This window comes from Hipposideros armiger, unplaced genomic scaffold (assembly GCF_001890085.2).
Source record: "Hipposideros armiger isolate ML-2016 unplaced genomic scaffold, ASM189008v1 scaffold_561, whole genome shotgun sequence".
NCBI lineage: Eukaryota > Metazoa > Chordata > Mammalia > Chiroptera > Hipposideridae > Hipposideros > Hipposideros armiger.
This window is the reverse complement of record NW_017731911.1, coordinates 428,867-431,123: the sequence shown is the minus strand read 5'-3', so window position 1 is coordinate 431,123 and position 2,257 is coordinate 428,867. Positions and strand designations below refer to the sequence as shown.

The 2,257-nt window shown below is 50.9% G+C and overlaps 1 protein-coding gene across 1 annotated transcript in view; it reads right to left on the bottom strand.

Annotated features, from left to right (window-relative positions):
* Positions 1 to 2,257, bottom strand: part of TCF7L1 (transcription factor 7 like 1) — a 188,092-nt gene that overhangs the window by 138,420 nt on the left and 47,415 nt on the right. The window lies entirely within an intron of this gene.

Sequence of the window (2,257 nt, the reverse complement as noted above, 5' to 3'; positions counted from 1 at the left end):
GAGGAGAGGGTCTCCAGGAAGACCTGCTGAAGGGGACAGCACATGTGACAGGCTGGCTAGAAGGGCTGCTGGCATCCTGCACAGAGCCCACCATATTGTCAGCGTGCAAGAAAAACATGGGGCTTCTGGAGCGGAAAAGGCAGAGGGGTGGTCCAGGCCAAGGAAACTGTGAGCAAAGGCTCAGGGGAGTGAACATGTGTGGTGTGTTTAAAAGGCAGGATGACTTCTGGGCTGGCCACACTAGTCCACATGGAAGGAGGCAGGAGGAGACATCAGGGCAATTGTGCCGGCGAATGTCATCACATGGACTCAGCAAACACTGTCGAGCTCCTACGACGGTGTGGCAGGCCCTGGGGACCCAGTGGTGAGCATGCCAGACAGGGTCCCTCCTGGGGATGTTGGGTAGACCAGCTGCCTGAGTCCCTCCCTCAGAGATGCTGACTTAGCAGGTCTGGGGAAGCCCCCCAACACTGAATACTTTTAAAGCACCCCACATAATTCATTTGGAAAACACCCATCTGGATCCATGTAAGTCTCATGAGGGCCTGAATCCCCACAATGCCAACATGCCTCCAGAAAAGGAAAGCTTACCGCCTCCCATTCAAATGCTTTGCAAGCAAAAAGTGCCCTCCCCCAAAAAAAACCCCAGCTTTATTATTATTGATACTGCATTATTATCCCGTCTTTGGATAGAGTGACCTTTGGGTTGTTCTTGGTTACAGAGAGCCAGGTTTGCACCCTATGACACCCTTCAACCATCCAAGGCACACCTCTTGTCTCCTCCCTCTCTTCTTTCTCTCCTGAGCTCAGCAAAGTGCCATCTCCTCTGGTAAGGTTTAGGACCCCGTGGCACCCTGACCGCCTCCCACTCCCCACATGCTCCAGTTGTCTAGGTCCCTTTTAAAGTCTGACCCCATATCCCCCAGGTGATGTGATGGGCAAGAGAGCACTGTGGCCCCTCCAACAGCCCTCTTACACCCGGCCCTGCTCCCCTCGTTCTGGATTCAGTTTCCCTCCTTCACGGGGGCAAGAGAGGCTTTGAGAAGCTTCTATTTTCGCTATCAAAATGGCATCATGGGTCCAAAGCATCAGGAACACACTCAAAACAAAACTAAAAGCCCATTTATTGTCTTCAGCTAAGTTTTCAAACTCAATCGATCTTCCAGAGCTCAGGAAAGTCAGAGAAAATTGTTTAGAAGAACAGAACTTTAACTGTCTTTTCTTCATTCAGCATCTAATAATAGTTACGACGCAAGAGAAAAGTTATATTTCTTTCTTTCAAAAAAGGATAAGAAATCTTTTTACGCACTTACCATGGAGATCGCTTAGCTCGTCAAATCCCACATGCTAAAGCTCAACCAACGCAGCAACAGGGCCCTCCCAGCAGGAGGGCAGCTCACTCAGCCCTGTTCTAATCCCTATACCGGGTGGCAGGTAATGGAAGGGTTCAGCAGGGGGCGGGGGTGTGGGCAGGGCCAGGGGGCAGTTCAGCTCTGGGACTGAGCTGAACTCTCGTCTATGCTGAAAAGAAAATAAATCCTTGTTTGAACAATGGTTCTCTACCACACTTAGTGTGTTGGTTTTGGGGGTGAAGACGGGAACAAAGGCCCAAACCTGAGAGATGCCCTAGGACAGAGGTTCTCAAAGTGCGGTCCTGGACCAGCAGCAGCAGCATCACCAAGAACTTGTTAGAAATGCACATTCTCAGCCCCACTCCCCAGACCTACAGAATCAGCTCTGGGGTGCAGCCCAGCCCTGGGGTGCAGCCCAGGCGTGTATTACCATGCCTTGCAGGTGATTCTCATGCATCTGAGAACCATTCCTCCAACACTGAGGCTACGTTCCATCCCAATGAAAATCAGAAATTGTTCTGTGCCCAATGGGTAGGAAACAAACTCAGGTGTTCCCGATTTCATTTGAAAGGTCAACAACATTTTGAGTTCAAGGTGAGTGGCTCTACTGGTTTTAACATGGCAGCAAAGGCAACTATTCTCTTTTTGCTGTTACGGAGGAAAAGAAGACAATGCCTGCAGAATATGGGTGGCTTTGGAGGGAATGCAGCTAAAACGTGTCTGAGTAACACCAGCTAGGCCTTCCAAGACCCCTGCCTTTCCTAGAAGGGGCTCTGAAAGGCCCCATCCTAGCTGGTGGGCCCTTTACCTCACCTGGGGTTAACCAGCCCCTTTCTCCTCCCATCCACTCTCTTCCTGATTGTCTCCTCCACCTAAACTCCACTCACCTACCGTGTTTCCCCCCC